General features: G+C 41.5%; 1 long non-coding RNA gene across 1 annotated transcript; it reads left to right on the forward strand.

The window, feature by feature from the left end:
* The first annotated feature begins 544 nt into the window (after window positions 1-544).
* On the forward strand, window positions 545-15106 carry LOC139359066 (uncharacterized). The gene is made up of 5 exons (XR_011614640.1): window positions 545-859; window positions 1252-1555; window positions 9481-9742; window positions 10571-10665; window positions 12895-15106. It is a non-coding gene; the product is annotated as an uncharacterized lncRNA (long non-coding RNA).
* The last annotated feature ends 1513 nt before the right edge of the window (window positions 15107-16619 follow it).

Genomic DNA, 16619 nt, shown 5'->3' on the forward strand with positions numbered 1-16619 from the left:
AACAGAGTTCCATTTGACCTAGCAATTCTGCTCTTTGGCATATACCCAAGAGAAAAGGGAACTTGTAGTCCCAGCTACTTGGGAGGCTGAGGTGGGAGGATCACTTGAACGTGGGAGGTCAAGGTTGCAGTGAGCTATGATTGCACCACCGCAATCCAGCACGGGCAACAGAGTGAGACCCTGTTTCTAAAAAAAAAAAAAAAAAAAAAGTGCAAACAACCCAAATGTCCATCAGCTGAGGAATGGATAAATGAAATGTGGTATATGCATACAATGGAATATTATTTAGCAATAAAAAGAAACATGAAATACTGATATATGCTCCAACATTGGATGAACTTTAAAAACAGTACACTAAGGAAAAGAAGGCAGTCACAAAAGATTACATATTATGTGATTTAATTTATATGAACTAGAATAGGCAAATCTATAAAGACAAAGTTGACTAATGGTTGCTTAGGGCTAGTGGAGCTGTGCGGGGGGTGGGGCAGGAGAATGATAGCTAAAGGGTATGGTTTTTTTAATGGATAAAAGTGTTCTAAAATGGATTATGTTTATGGTTACACAGCTATGAATATACTAAAAACCAAGAAGGGTACTTTAAATGAGTGAGTTGTATGGTATGTGAATTATATCTCAAGAAGAAAGAAAGAATGAAAAAGAAATCTCTCTAGGTTTCTTCCTGGTTGCCAGAAAATTCTTTTTTTTTCTTTTTTCTTTTTCTTTTTTTTTTTGAGACAGGATCTTGCTCTGTCACCCAGGCTGGAGTGCAGTGGTGTGATCACTGCTTACTGCAGTCTTGACCCCCCAGGTTTGAGGGATCCCCCCACCTCAGCCTCCCAAGTAGCTGAGACTGCAGGTATGAGCCACCATATCCGGCTAATTTTAACATTTTATTTTTTTTGTAGAAACAGTCTCCCTATGTTGCCCAGGTGGTCTTGAACCCCTGGACTCAAGTGATCCTAATACCTTGGCCTCCCAAAGTGCTGGGATTACAGGCATGAGCCACTGTGTCTTTCCAGAAAATTCTTTCCCATATTTGGTATTTTTCTTTTGCTCACTCTCATCAACACTTGTTTTGTTTTTGGTGGAGACAGAGAAGGGTAAACACTTCCTCATCTTGAATCATAAATCTTCTAATACTCAAAGGCCATTAGTATATTAGCCATTTGGAGGAAGTGATTTCAGTGCCTTTAACCTTTCCTTATAGGATTCATTGTTATGCCGTTATTTGCCTTTCTACCTCTCCAGGAGCTTCTTAACCATTCTGGGCCTCAGATTCTTCACCTATAAAATGAGACTGGTGGACTAGATCTCAAAGACCCCTTCCAGGTCTGAAGTCCTGTCATGAATGTCGGCATCCTTTGAGAAAGCATGAACATGTACAAATGAAAACAGTTTTCTGAACCATGGAAGGCAAAACTGTAATCAGCTATGAAAAGAAGCTGGAGACAGACTGAGGTAGACAAGTTTTACAGTCAGTGAACACAGCATGAAGTGGGCACAGCAAAGGCCTGAGAGTCAGGAAACTTAATCTCTGCTTTGATAACTCATGGTAAGAGTTGGGAGAAGTCACATGACCTCTTGAGTACATTTTCTTTTCTATAAAATGGGCATCATATAACCTGCCTACCTCTCTCTAAGCAATGTTCTCACTGAGTGATTAAACAAGTAAATATTTTTGTAATGCACAGATTATAATATTTTATATATGATTCACAACAAAAGTGCTGTCATTGAAACAATTCTTTCCTTGAAAGAAAATTTACGATACGTATTTTTTTTTTATTCATTTCATTTTGGTTTTATCATCTCCTCTTAAAACTTAATGAATATAGGCTGGGCGCAGTGGCTCACGCCTGTAATCCCAGCACTTTTGGAGGCTGAGGTGGGCAAATCACTTGAAGCCAGGAGTTTGAGACCAGCCTGGCCAACATGGTGAAACCTTGTCTCTATTAAAAATACAGAAATTAGCCGGGGGTGGTGGCACAGCCTGTAATCCTGGCTACTCAGGTGGCTGAGGCACAAGAATTGCTTGAGCCTGGGAGGCAGAAGTTGCAGTGAGCGGAGATGACGCCAGTGCACTTCAGTCTGGGCGACAGAGCAAGACTCTGTCTTAAAAACAAAACAAAACAAAAAACTTAATGAATATGGTATAGTAAAATGTAAAGAAATATAAAAATAAAAGCTTAATGAAATCATGATTAATGTGAACAAAGTTTATGAGAACATTAAAAATTAATAAGAAGTATTTTTCTTCCAAATTTGGCTTTGTAAAAGCCTATGTTAATTATAAAAATTGTTAAGCATTTTTCTAGTTGCCACTTCTCCCACATTTATATTGTTCTCATTGTTAAGGTGTCTTATATTGCTTTTTTAAAAATTATACTTTAATTTCTGGGGTACATGTGCAGAATGTGCAGTTTTGTTACATAGGTAAACACGTGCCATGGTGGTTTGCTGCACCCATCAACCCATCATCTACATTAGGTATTTCTCCTAATGCTATCCCTTCCCTAGCCTCCCACCCCCCGACAGGCCCCAGTGTGTAATGTTCCCTTCCCTGTGTCCGTGTGTTCTCATTATTCAGCTCCCGCTTATGAGTAAGAACATGCGGTGCTTGGTTTTCTGTTCTTGTGTTAGTTTGCTGAGAACGATGGTTTCCAGCTTCATCCATGTCCGGTGTCTTATGTTTCTGAGTAGAACCAGAGGTCAAGGGACCATGTCAAATCTCTCCATTGTTACACCTTAATGCATGTAACAATGCCATGCACCTGGTATTTCCTCATTAAATACTGATGACATTTATTGCCTGCTAATGGAAGAGGTTGAACTGCTCAATATAAATAGGACATTGAAAATTTGCAGTCCAGACAGAAGTTTTTTGTGTGAGTCTAGTGATTTCTGAGAACCATAAAGCTAATTTAAAGCATCTTAGGCAATAACAAATATCTCATGGTATTCATGAGATCAATGACATCATGAAACTTAGGAAACTGAACAATCGTCGCATAAGTTGACACACTTAAAAGAGAGATGGTCTTCCAAGCATGGAGAGCATATGATTTTCCAGGGGTACCACCTTTGCTCAAAAGAGCATGGAAATTCCCCTGTTTGGAATTTGGAATCTGTCCAGAGTCAGATTACCATCCCTCAGGAAAATCAACCTCATTTCTTATAGCCATACAATGTGGTTAATGATGTTTGCTCTTCCTCTCTTGTAAGCTATTGAGTTATCTTCAAATAGGATGCGTTGCATAGGTAACAATGGGATCATGCCAATTACTGTGTAATTGGAGTTAGAGATAGGCCTGCTTAAAATCAAGAACAATAAACATCCATAGAGCTGAGATTGCCAGTGTCCCAGATACTTTCAGGTGTGTTATTCCATCCTTAAAACTACCCTTTATGACAGGTGGTACTTTCCTCAGGAATACGGGACATTCAGGGATATCCACACAGATTCTGGGCCATGGGAGAGTCCAGATGGGCTGTGCAGTCTGAAGTTGCTGATAGCTGTCACTCTTGCTGGGGGTCACGTGGCACATTGCTTGCTGCTACTGGGATGTCCACTCAGGGCACAGCAAACCACTGTAGTTTATTAGCACAGCAACAAGCAGTGCTCACTAAGGGCTATGAAGTTGCTGGCTTTGGCCAAGGTCCCAGCTTGCTTTCTGGGGCTGAGACTAAGGGTGTTCACATTGACAGGGTTCAGGCCATCTTGAGGCCACTCTCTGCTCCTCCAGGAGTGGAGGGCCCACCTTCTTTCCTTCTCAACTCCTCCTATTTTCTCTTCCTCCCCAGGATGCTCTAACTTCCTCCCAAGCTCTTTTTTTTTTTTTTTTTTTTTTTTTTTTTTTTTTTTTTTTTTTTTTGAGACAGAGTTTTGCTTTGTTGCCCAGGCTGGAGTGCAGTGGTGTGATCTCAGCTCACTGCAACCTCTGCCTCCCGGGTTCAAGCAATTCTTGTGCCTCAGCCTCCTGAGTAGCTGGGATTACAGGCGCCCGCCACCACACCTGGCTGGTGTTTTGTATGTCAGTAGAGACAGAGTTTCACCATGTTGCCCTTGCTGGTCTCAAACTCCCGAGCTCAGGCAATCTGCATTTCTCAGCTTCCCAAAGTGTTAGGATTACAGGCGTGAGCCACTGTGCCCGGCCCCAAGCTCTTGTTTAAGGATGAATCTTATAGGCTGCCTCTTTAGAACCTTGCCTTTTGACTCTTTAAAAACAAACAGACAAACAAACAAAACAAACAAGCACCAAAATGCCAAACTCAGGTTTGGCTTTAAAACGATTGTTATGTGTTTAGCTCAACTGGAAAAACTGAATGAAAAAATGTATAGCTCATGTATACAATAAGGTAGATTATCAAACACATACAGCAGAAAGCTCATTTCAGATCAGAAGTTCTACATTCAGTGTCACAGTGAGGATGGTAGAAATGAAAACATTTTATTCATTATTTTGCGTGTTGCCTATTTTTTTCTAATTTTTAAAATACACATATTGCTTCTTTCTCTGTTAATAAAAGGTTATTTTAAATGACTGCACTAATACAGTTTGTATTGTGATAAAATATACATGACAAAATTTACCATCTTATCAAATTTTTTTTTTTGAGATGGAGTCTCTTTCTGTCGCCCAAGCTGGAGTGCAGTAGTATGAGCTTGGCTCACTGCAATCTCTGCCTCCCAGGTTCAAGCGATTCTTGTGCCTCAGCCTCCCATCCTGAGTAGCTGAGATTACAGGCGTGAGTCACTACGCCCGGCTAATTTTTTGCATTTTTAGTAGAGACGAGGTTTCAGCAGGTTGGTCAGACTGGTCTCAAACTCCTGGTCTCAAGCAATTCGCCCGCCTCGGCCTCCCAAAGTGCTGGGATTACAGGTGTGAGCCACTGTGCCCGGCCCTGTCTTACCAATTTTTAAGAGTACAGTTCAGCAGCATTAAATATATTCACAATGTTGTGCAGCCATCGCCACCATCATGTCCAGAATTTTTTTGGTGTGAAACAGGGTCTCACTCTGTTGCCCAGGCTGGAATGCTATAGCACAATCACTGCTCACTGCAGCCCCGACCTCCCAGGCTCCAGTGATGCTCCCACCTCAGCCTCCCGAGTAGCTAGGACTGCAGGTGTGCACCACCATGCCTGGCTAATTTTTTAAATTTTTTGTAGAGATGGGCTGGTCTGTGCCCTATGTTGCCTAGGTTGGTCTCAAACTCCTAAACTCAAGTGATCCTCCTGCTTTAGCCTCCCAAAGTGCAGGGATTACAGGTGTGAGCCACAGCACCCGGCCCGGAATTTTTTTCATCTTGCAAATCTGAAATTCTGTATACAGTAAATGCTAACTCCCCATTCTCCCCACCTCTAGTCCCTGACAACCACCATTCTACTTTCTGTCTCTGTGAATTTGACTAGGTACCTTATATAAGTGGAATCCCAGTCTTTGCTAAGATGCTATTTTTTGTGTGTCTGGTTTATTTTACTTAGCAATAATAATGTCTTCAAGCTTCATCTATGTTATAGCACGTATCAGAATTTCCTTCCTTTTTAAAGCTAAATAATATTTCATTGGATGGATATACTACATTTTGTTTATCCATTCATCCATTGATGGGTACTTGGGTTGCAGATACATTTTGATTATTGTGAATAGTGCTGCTATGATCATGGGTGTAACTAATACAGTTTAAAGAATTTATTTAGGAGATAAAAATAAACAGTATTTAGATTTTGGTTATATTCCTATTACTGATTTTCTTTTTACCTAAGCCTTTGGCTGAAGAAAGGAAGGGCCATGCCTGCTGAATTGGGAAAGAAGAGCAGGGAATGAAGTAAAAGGACAGCCACAGACTAAGGGTTAGTGTTCAGAACATACAAGAATTCTTACAAATCAGTAAGGAAAAGATGTGCCACTCAATAGAAAATGGTCAAAAACTTGAACCAACATTTCATAACAGAGACAATCCAAAATGAAACAATGCTCAACCAAAAAGTAATCAGAGAAATGCAAATCAGAACTACAACAAGATACAATTATGCACCCACCAGAATGGCTAATTCTGTTTTTCAAAGCTAACCAAAGCAAGAAGAACTTACTTACACAGCCAATGGAAGTGAAAAATGGTACAAACCTTTGGAAAATAATTTACTGTTCTCTTGTAAAGTTGAAAATAAATAAACCCCAGGAGCCCGCAGCTTATTTCCTGGGTATATTCTCTGGAAATCTGCATGCACAGATGCACCAGGGTGCAATAATGCTCCTGATAGCATCGCTCATAATAGCCCCAAACCAGAAACAACCGAAAAAGTCATCTGCAACACAATGGATGCATTCATTGTGGTGTATTCATTTGATGGAATACAGAATTACAGCTACACGCACCATGGATGAAACTCACAAATATGATGTTTAGTGAAAAAGTTTAGTGAAAAAAGGCAGAGTCAAAAGATTTCATATGATTGCTTCCATCTGTGTAAAGTTTAAATTAGGCAAAAAATAATATATTTTTAGGAAAGCATGTGTAGGTGGTGCTATGGTTTGGATGCAGTTTGTTTAGCTCTGCCAAGTCTCATGTTGAAATTTAATCCCCAGTGTTGAAGGTGGGGTCTCGTGGGAGGTGTTTGGATCCCTCATGAAAGGCTTGGTGCCATTCTCTTGGGAGTGAGTTCTCACTCTCAGTTCCCAAGAGAACTGGTTGTTGAAAAAAGCCTGGTACCTTCCTGGTACCTTCTTCCTCGCTCTGTCTTGCCTCCTTCTCTCTCACCATGTGACCTGCACACGCTGGCTCCCCTTCCCCTTCCGCCATGAGCGGAAGCAGCTTGAGGTCCCCACCAGAAGCAGATGCTGGTGCCATGCTTCTTGTATGGCCTGCAGAACCATGCACCAAATTATCTTTTCTTTATAAATCACCCAGCCTCAGATATTCCTTTGTAGCAACATAAACAGATGAAGACAGGTGGTCAATATATAATAGGAAGCAAGGTGTCAATGGGAAGGGTTTTGAGTGGGGAGGAATGTGTGGGACAGGGGACACTGTCCTATCTTCTGATTTAGGTGGTGGCTACTTTATAATTAAAAATATACGTATTTCAAAATAATTATAAAATTCACAGGAAGATGCAAACACTGTGCATAAATGTATACCTGTCAATTCCCCCAATAGTTGGATCACGCATAATGATAGTCCAAATTGACATTGGTCCAATATATGGATCTAGTTCTGTGTCATTTGATGACACAAACAGTTTTGAGTGTCTGCCACCACCCACATGATACAGTACTAGTCTATCACCACAGAGCTCCTCGTGTGCGTCTCCTTCATAATTTCCTCCCTCCAGCCCCTCCCACCATCCCTAGACCCTGGCAACAACCACTAGTCTATTTTCCTCTTCTGTAATTTTGTCATTGGAAATGTTGTATAAATGGAATTGTATAATGCATGACCTTCTGAGACTGGCTTTGTACAATCAGCAGAATCCGCTTGAGATCGACGCATGTTCTTACCAATAGTTTGTTCCTTTGTGTTGCTGAGTTGCATTTCACTGTATGGATGCTCCTTTTTTTTTTGTTGAGACGGAGTCTCGCTGTGTCTCCCAGGCTGGAGTGCAGTGGCGTGATCTCGGCTCACTGCAAGCTCCGCCTCCCGGGTTCACGCCATTCTCCCGCCTCAGCCTCCCAAGTAGCTGGGACTACAGGCGCCCGCCACCATGCCCGGCTAGTTTTTTGTATTTTTAGTAGAGATGGGGTTTCACCATGTTAGCCAGGATAGTCTCGATCTCCTGACCTTGTGATCCACCCGCCTCGGCCTCCCAAAGTGCTGGGATTACAGGCTTGAGCCACGGCGCCCGGCGGATGCACCTTTTTTGATGGACATTTCAGTTGCTTCCAGTTTTTGCCTATTACAAATAAAGCTACTATGAGTACTTGTGCATAGTTTTCTGTGTGTATACACATTTTTACTTCTTAAATAACTCCCAAGAGTGCAATTGCTGAGTTTTATGGTAAGTGTATGCTTAGTTTTAAAAGACACCAACACACCATTTTCCAAAGTGACTGCACCATTTTACATTTCCACCAGCAATGTATGAGAAGTGCAATTTCTCTGCATCCTTGCCAGCATTTGCTATTGCTGCTATTACACTTTTCCCCCCCATTCTGATACATGTGTAGTGTTAGGTCATCATGGCCTTAATTTGCACTTCCTTAATGGCTGGTGATGTGGAACATTAGTGGAGGAGGAGCAGCGTTCTATCTTCTGACTTAGGTAGTGGTTAAACTGTGAATGTTTTGTATTTCACAGTAAAATAGGAAAAGAAGTGGCCGGGCGCGGTTGCTCACGCCTGTAATCCCAGCACTTTGGGAGGTCAAGGTGGGTGGATCACTTGAGGTCAGGAGTTGAAGACAAGCGTGGCCAACATAGTGAAACCTTATCTCTACTAAAAATGTGAAAGTTAGCCAGGCATGGTGGCGGGCGCCTGTAATCCCAGCTACTTGGGAGGCTGAGGCAGGAGAATCACTTGAATCAGGGAGGCGAATGTTGCAGTGAGCCGAGATCATGTCACTGCACTCCAACCTGGGCGACAGAGACTCCGTATCAAAAAAAAAAAAAAAAAAAAAAAAGAGCACTGAGATTCATATTTTGAGATATTATCTCCCTACTTCCATTCAAAACAATAAGGCAACCACGTGTGGGGCACTGAAGTCACCTGGCTAGAGGTAGAGTAGGCAGGCAGTGGACCCCCCCGTGAAGCCTGGGCTATTTTCAGCTGCCCACAGCACCTCCGTGTAAAACCGACTTTCATAAAGCAAATGTCCTTCCAAAGCAGTCTGACGTGGAGTTGTTCAAACACTAAAAAAAATAAAATTTATTATGCATATGCATTGCATAGGCGTTTCGTGTGCTGCAAAGTGGAACATTCACATCAGAGTACATGGATGAGAAATGAGAAACTCACACTGCATTTCCAGGTAGTTGGAAAGGCTTTAAAGAAGAAGGAAATTTAACAGCAATTTAAAAGGCTCTTTAGATTGTAACTGAGAGGGACTAGGGATGGGGTAGGGAATTGTTACTTGTTATTATAAGCACTTCTGTACTGTGTCTTCATTTAGAAAAGAAGTCTGCTGGGTGCGGTGGCTCACGCCTACAATCCCAGCACTTTGGGAGGCTGAGGTGGGCGGATCACCTGAGGTCAGGAGTTCGAGACCAGCCTGGCCAACATGGTGAAACCCCGTCTCTACTAAAAATACAAAAATTAGCTGGGCATTGTGGCAAGTGCCTGTAATCCCAGCTACTTGGGATGCTGAGGCAGGAGAATTGCTTGAACCTGGGAGGCAGAGGTTGTAGTGAGCCAAAACTGCACCACTGCACTCTAGCCTGGGTAACAGAGCGAGACTCCATCTGAAAAAAAAAAAAAAAAAAAAAAAGGAAAAGAAGAAGTCAGAAAAGATAGTACAAATTTACATAATGTGTTTTGTGTTAGTTTCCTAGGGCTGCTGTCACAAAGACCCACAAACTGTATGGCTCGAACAACAGAAATGCATTGTCTCATAGTTTTTGAGGCTAGACGTCTGAGATTAAGGACCTTAGATTTCTATATTTTAGAAAGATGCTAATGCAAAAAAAAGTTTCTGGAGTCAACTTGCAGTCATCGAGAAATCCAGGCATTAGAAGTACTGCATTTCTTCCTCCTGGACTCTTGGATCATTGAGAGTGTATTCCAGCCATTTCTGTTCCTGTACATGGTAACATTTTTTCTTTTTCTCTCATCCTCCTCATTCACTGTTTTTGACCTAGATACTAGTCATTGAAATTAAACAGCACGTTTACAAGCATTTTACATGAGTTAACCCTTTTACTTCAAATAACACAGTAAGCCTATGAAGTAGGAATGAATAGTATCCCCATTTTGCATATGAGGAAACAAAGGCTTGGAGAGGCTGAGTAACTTGCCCCCACATTTAGGGCTAATTAGCAGTGAGCTGAGCTGTAAACCCAGGTTGTCTGTCGTAGAGTCTGTTCCTAGGCACCAGTCTGTACTATTCATCGTGAAATTAAAGCAGTAGCAATTGTTGTTATTGATTTATTTTTATTTTTTAGACAGAGTCTCACTCTGTTGCCCAGGTTGGAGTGCAGTGGCGCAATCTCAGCTCACTGCAACCTCTGCCTCCTGGATTCAAGCGATTCTCATGCCTCAGCCTCCCGAGCAGCTGGGATTATAGGCGTGTGCTGCCAGGCTTGGCTAATTTTTGTATTTTTAGTAGAGTCGTGGTTTTGCCATATTGGCCAGGCTGGTCTTGAACTCCTGGCCTCAACTGATCCGCCTGCCTTGGCCTCCCAAAGTGCTGGGATTACAGGCCTGAGCCACGGATCCCTGAGGTAATTGTTATTTTTTTAATGTAACTTTTATTTTAAGTTGCAGTAGCAATTATCATAGGGTTTTACGTAAATATCAACAAAGTTTCTACAGTTCCTTGGCATGTGGTAGGTGAGCTATGAATGCTGCTTCTCTTTTTTTCCTCCTTATGTGTCTAATCTTTTTTTTTTTTCTGACTTGTTATTTTGTAATGCAGACATTATTTGGGAGTCATAAAGATTACAATGTTTGTTCAGAAACTCCATAAAGCATTGCAGTTGGCAAGTTATTGGAATTTTTCTCTTGCTATTGGTAAGTGATCCCAAAGATAAAACTTCCTGAAGAGAATACATGGTTTTTGACAATGCTATAATATTTCATAGGATCTTAGGCTAGGCTAGCTCTGAGGTCACACAGAAACATGAGCACAGAGGTGTTGATAGGATTTACTTCCATTTCTGAATTCTGACACGGTTCTGAAGTTTTAAAAATGCTATGAACATAATTTTTCCTCCAATTCTATCTCAGGGCAGTGAGTTTTTTTCAGGTCACATCCAAATTTTGGTAGTGTTAACTCGAGGTCTGTTGGAAATTAATCTGAGAATACCTTCTGGAGATGGAGACTGTTGGATCTGGGATTTGTTTTTTACCTACTTAGAAGCTGATAAGTGAGCCTGTGCCTGTTTCACGGATGCTGGCGCTAGACAAAGATTCCTGTGTCAGAGATAAAAGCCTTTATTATTCATGGCAGAGCAGGCAGCATGGGCGTCAGCATATTTGCTTTGGTTTTCTCTGCCTCTGAGTCCTCTGGGGACGATGCAATGTGACCTAGATGAATGCCACCCATGCGGGTCTGAGATGCCACTAAGAAGCACTGAGCTTTGGGACTCCACCATTTTCAGAGCAAGCAGTTGGCAGTCTACTGTTTGTCCTGGGGGAGACACCAGCTCATCTCTCAAGGTTACTAACTGAATAAGCAATCCTGAGAAATGACATGGGGAAAAAGAACAGAGAGTAATGATAAAACTTTTCATCAACGCTGTATAAGTGGCAAACCAATCATTAGCGGAGATTGGAAAAGCAATGAAGAGGCGGCTCCAGCAATCGGGGGAAATGACAGAGCAATCTGCAAGACTGTTTTCTACAATAACTTGGAAAACAGCAAATGCTACTAATAAACTTTTGGATTTCATTAAGGAAGTCCCCAGGCAGAAAGTTGAAAGTGTCAGTTTGTTGGTCTAAAATACATATATGGTAAGGTAGAGAGATGAAGTCAAGAAGTAGCTGTTTCATTTGCAAGTAGAATTCAGAGAAAACAGAAAGGATCCAAATCATTACACATTGTATACATGTATCAAAATATCACATGCGCCCCCTCCCGCAATGTGTACAACTATGACATATTAATAAAAAAAAAAGGATCCAAGATTTGGTGGGTTGGAAGATAAAACTGTTTGATCATCCCTGGTCTCCACAGCTCATAGAAGATTCTCAAAATGAAATGAGACCTGGGGCCAAGTCCCAAATTAAGTGTACAGCTGTGACGTCATATTTAAGGTTGCCGAAAGAGTCAAGGCAGCGTCTCCTGAACACCCTCAGTAGACAGGGAAGCATTGTTGCACTCAGCCTGACTTATGACCCAAAGTAGAAAAAGAAGAGTCTAAACAAAAATTACCAATGTGACTTTTGCCACATGAAGATCTGTAGCAAAGTCACAAGAAATCCAGAAAAATTTTAAGAGAATTTTCCTGGTAAAAGCACTGCCAGCTTGCACTAAAAGGAACAGACTGTTCAAAATGAAAAAAAAAAAAAAATGACCTGTGGGCTCCCGACTTTCTATAGGTAGGAGGCAGACTGAGAAAGCTACTCAGTGGCAAAATGGGCCATTTCTTATAGAAATGAAAAGTTGTCTCAGAGGGCTGAGCTAAGGGCCCCTCGTACAGTGTAGAACCAAGAGCCACTCTGAGATATGAGCTGGGTGGTTTCATGCCAAAGGAACAGCAATGAACCCTAATCAAGAATTTTCCCAGGGCCAGGCACAGTGGCCCACACCTGTAATCCCAGCACTTTGGGAGGCTGAGGCAGGCAGATCACTCGAGGTCAGGAGTTCAAGACCAGCCTTGCCAACATGGTGAAACCCTGTCTCTACTAAAAATTCAAAAATTAGCCAGGTGCGGTGGCACACACCTGTAATCCCAGTTACTCAGGAGGCTGAGGCACAAGAATCACTTGAACCTGGGAGGCGGAAGTTACAGTGAGCCAAGATTGTGCCATTGCACTCCAGCCTGGGTGAAAAGAGTGAGACTCCATCTCAAAAAACAGAACAACAACAACAACAACAACAAAAAGAACTTTCCTGGCTTCCAGTTTAGGAGGACCTGGCAACATGTGTCCAGCTGTATTTGAGAACTGCCATGGAAAAATGACTTCTATGCCCCTCCATCCTTCCCTTTTGAATAGGATTATTTATTGTGGTTATCCTGCTTTACTATGCTATTTCAGGTATGTGTTGGGTGGAAAACTTGCCTTTTTATTTTGTAGGTGTCCAGACTGAGGGGTGCTGCACCTGAGAATAAGCCCTCCAGGAGCCTCACTTGGACCCAATGCAGATGACTAGCCTTGAGCATGATGCCATAATTGGATGAGGCACTTATGAGGCCCTCGGTGTTCCTAGGGTGGGGCAAGCATACTGTGCATGCAAGAGGAAAATAAATAATTGTGGTCAGATGAAACATGATGGGAGATTGGAAAAAAAATGGCCGACTTTTTATGCTGACTTTCTCATCAAGAAGTGGAGTTTTGGGAGCAAAATGGCTGACTTTTTTTGCTGACTTTCTCATCAAGATGTGGAGTTTTGGGAGCTCAATGATGAGAACACATGGACACATAGAGGGGGACAACACACACTGGGGCCTTTTGGAGGGTGGAGGGTGGGAGGCGGGAGAGGATCAGGAAAAAGAACTAATGGGTACGAGGTTTAATACCTGGGTGGTGAAATAATCTGTAGAACAAACCCTCATGACACAAGTATACCTATGTAACAAACCTGCACTTGTACCCCTGAGCTTACAATTAAAATTAAAAAGAAAAAAGAAGTGGAGCGTATCCCCCATATTCTCTGAATGTGGACTGGCCCTGTGACCGGCTTGGACCTGTGGAATGCAGCTGCAGTGGTGCTGGGCGGCTTCCTGCACGAGGACGAGGCCTCAGGTGATCTTAGTGTCTGCTCTCTTCCTCTTTGTATGCCACGCGAATGTGAAAAGCCCACGCTGACCTGCAGGAGACATGCGGCTCAGTCAAGAGCCAGAACCAACCGCCAGACATAATGAGGTCGTTTTTTTCCATCCAACCCTATGGAGCTGCAAGATAACTGCAGCTATGTTAGTGACCTCAGCAGAAAACCTGACTGGCATAGCCACCTGCTACGGTCTGAATATTAGTCCCTGCTAAAACTCACGTTGACATAGTCCCCACTGCAACCGTATTAAGAGAGTGGAGAATCTGACTGGGGCATTTGAGAAGAGGGACCTTTGGGAAGTAATGAGGATTAGATGAAGTCATGAGGATGGGGAATTAGTGACTTTATAGGAGGAGAAAGAGTCCTGAGCTAGCATGCTCAGCCCCTTGCTGCAGGATGCCCTGAACCGCCTTGGGACTTTGCAGAGTCCTCACCAGCAAGGCCTTTACCAGATGCAGCCCTTGACCTGAGGCTTCCCAGCCTCCAGAACGATAAGAAATGGATTTCTTTTCTTTATGAATTACCCAGTCTCAGGCATTTAGTTATAGCAACAGAAAATGGACTAGGGTGCCACCCAGATTGCTGACCTACAGAATCATGAATGACAAAAAAGAGTTGATTTGAGCCACTACGTTTCAGAGTGGATCATTATGGCCCCAAAATTAACCAATATAAACGCTTTTGATGCAAATTCACCACAGGCATAAAAATCCTTCCAAAAGAGCCTCCCAAGGACTTTGGAAAACTGAGGTAGTACCACTAAAAGCTGTCCATATAGACCTAATTATTTAATAGTTGTGCTCTTAGGTATACACAATAGAAATTTGTGCATGTACTCACCAAAACACATGTAAAATAAGGTACACAGCAGCAATTTATAATAATCCCAAACTGGTAGCACCGCAAATTTCCACCAATAGTAGAATAGATAAATCAGTTGTGATATACAGTAGAATGCTATACAGAAAGAAAATGCACAGATATACCTCACAAACATAATGTTAAGTTAAAAAAAGCCAAACACAAAAGAAAGCATGTTGTGTGGTGAACAATCAGGATAATGGATATCTTTGCAGTGAAGGACTAATGACTAGGAGGTGGCCCATGTAAGCTTCTGGGGGGCTGGTAGTTTTCTATTTCTTGACATTGGTGGAGATTACAAATGTGTGTTCATTTTGTGAGAACTCATTGAGCTGTAAACTTATGATTTATGAAGTTATTTGTATGTATTTTATACTTAAATAAAAACATTTCTTTTTTTAAAAAGAGAATCCTAAGATTAATAAAGGAATTTGAGAAAGGACAAAATTCATGTTTTTTTTTTTTTTAATGCAAAATCTGGAATTTCCAATTTATTTATCCCCGTGTCTTCAGGAAGGAATTCACTTTTATTTTGTCTTATATTCTCTCTGTTGAAACAATCCCCATTGATCTGATTGCCATTTGATAAACTCTTTTCTCTCTTATACCTGAGTCCTGTTTTTATTTCAGTAATAGTTATCAAGTATGACTAACATCCTTTAATAACTATTATATGTTATGAATTTCAGGAGAAAACACATTTGCCACTGAGGATTTTGGATGATATCATCTTGTAGCCAAAGCAAAAGTTGTGGGAGGAAGCAGCAGAAGATGAAGATGAAGTAGGTTGGGGCTGATTACAAAATACCGTGAAGGTATGCAAGATGTCACACTTTATGCAAGAATTAAAAAAGACAACCATTATATCTGGATTTTACAAAAGTCATGAGATAGCTGGGTTTAAAATGGCATAGTAAGAGAGTTCTCCTGCAGCCTCATCTCTAAAAATGCCACCATACGAAAATAAACAGAAAAGAAAACTCCATGTTTGAATAAACGAGGGGACAGCTGTGGTGCAGAAGCACAGTAGATGGGGGAGGGTGGCCAAATTCAGTGACGACAGTAAAACGTGGGCTTGATGTCCACAGAAGGTGCCTGGAGTACAGATCTCTCAGAACGTCAGCAGAGCAAGACAAAAAATATGTAATTTGGAACAAAGGGAAACACACAGACCCACCATGTTTGCTAGAAGCAGTTTGCCAGTGGAGTGGAGGAAACTGTATCACATGCAGTGCCAAAGTTATCAGTCTGGATTTCCTGGGGGAAAAGTGGACACTGAAAAATCCTCCGACAACCCAAAACCTCACTCAGGGAACCTAATTGTGATTCTGATACTCTGGATATTATCCCCCAGCCCGTCTTTCATGATATTTCTGCAATTATTTGATATAAAAAGAACTGAATAATTCAACTATGACCACTAAGAAACATTAGACATTTGTAACTTGTAACCTGCAACAAATTGTAGCAACTAGTAATGCAAACCATACAATGATACTATAATTTAAAAAGTGGGGAAAGGAGGAACACAAATGCTGGCTGAAAAAACACGATCAGAAAAATGTTACCGCAAAGCAAGTGAACGTTGCAGCCAAACAGCCCCATTCAAAACCTAAAAAGGAAAAAGAAGTAATGTTTGATTCAATTGTGTCTATAAAACAAAAGCTTAAAGAAGAAATATAGGAAATTCAGGAAAAATATAGCAGGGCAACATAAGGAGATGAAACATAAACTAACAGACTAAAGGGAAGAAGAAAAAATACATATTCACTATTACAGAAATAAAAGTGTCATTAAAAGTAGCTCAAAGGAGCATATAGATGGCATATTGAGAAAAGCAAACAAAATGTAATGTAAATGGACACACTTAAGAAGGATTAGAGAGAAACTGATCTATCAAAGACAAAAGATGTTTAATATATGCGTAAGAGGTGTACATGACAAAGATAAAAATAATGGAACAGAAAAAAATTGGAAGATATTTAAATGTTAAGGCTGGGCACGGAGTAATCCCAGCACTTTGGGAGGCTGAGGTGGGCAGATCACTTGAGGCCAGGAGTTGGAGACCAGCCTGATCAACATGGTGAAACCCTGTGTCTAGTTTAAAAAAAAAAAAAAAATTAGCCAAGTGTAGTGACACACACCTGTAATCCCAGATACTCCGGGG

This window comes from Macaca nemestrina, chromosome 16, assembly GCF_043159975.1.
Source record: "Macaca nemestrina isolate mMacNem1 chromosome 16, mMacNem.hap1, whole genome shotgun sequence".
Taxonomy (NCBI): Eukaryota; Metazoa; Chordata; class Mammalia; order Primates; family Cercopithecidae; genus Macaca; species Macaca nemestrina.